Source organism: Dipodomys spectabilis, unplaced genomic scaffold (assembly GCF_019054845.1).
Source record: "Dipodomys spectabilis isolate Male_0828 unplaced genomic scaffold, ASM1905484v1 ptg000259l, whole genome shotgun sequence".
NCBI lineage: Eukaryota > Metazoa > Chordata > Mammalia > Rodentia > Heteromyidae > Dipodomys > Dipodomys spectabilis.
Window position 1 is genome coordinate 120,465 of NW_024870936.1, and position 998 is coordinate 121,462.

A 998-nucleotide genomic window follows, 5' to 3' on the forward strand; every position below is an offset into this window, starting at 1 on the left:
GTTTATAATTTTATCCTAGAATCATTGAAGAACTGCTCTTTCAATCATGACATACATCATATTCCATTGGTAAGCATAAGGACAGGAATAAGTTTCTTAGCATCTCCTTCCATTTGGAGGTGGCAGGACCAGGATTCTAACTGTGGGCTACAGCTCCCACCACTTAAACCCGAGGAAAGGGAACTCACCAGTCTGTCCAAGAACATCAGTAAGACCAATGATTAGGCAGGAACCAGTGGCTCTCAACAGTCTTCCTTTATACTTACAAGGCTGTGATGGGAGGATCATGGTTGAAGTCACCCTACGCAAGAAAGTCCAACTTCAGGGCCAACAAAGCCAGAATCCCTGTGGCTCCAGTGTGGAAGTCTATCTTTGAGCAAAAGCAGCTCACAGACTGTGCCCATACTCTGTTCAAGGTCTGGGACTGGGAAGAAGCAGACATACACAACAATCTGTGCAGCCATCTGGCTAACGCAGGTCACCCTCTTGTCTCCAACTGAATTGGACATTGTTCCCTGGGAAAAGGGCTAGAGGAGCTGCTATCTTCTTGACTCAGCCCATGCTGCTTGCATCACAGGATTCCGGCCACACCCCCATTCTTTCATGGTTCTTTCTGACCAATGAGATACAAGAATGGTGGCCACGCCCACATTCCATGCTGCCTGGTAGCACTGGGATTCCCTCTCTTAGTTTACACCACTACCAGCAGTTGAGGAAGGTAGAGATGGCTAAGTGGTGAGGAAGAGACTCAAGGCTACTGGAATATGGAAGGAAATTGAGATGCCTGCCCACGCCCCAGCCCCCTCCCCAACTTCCCAAGGTTCGGAAGTTCAAACATCAGGCAATGGCACCCTGCCAGGCCGCGTAAAGCCCCAACCTGGTCCCTGGACCTGGTTCTCTGCTCTGCGGCCATGTGTCTGCAATGCCATTGCCATCACTGCTCGCCCCACCTGGAGCAGCCTCAAGCAACTTCTCCCAGCAGCACATGTGAGTGGCTG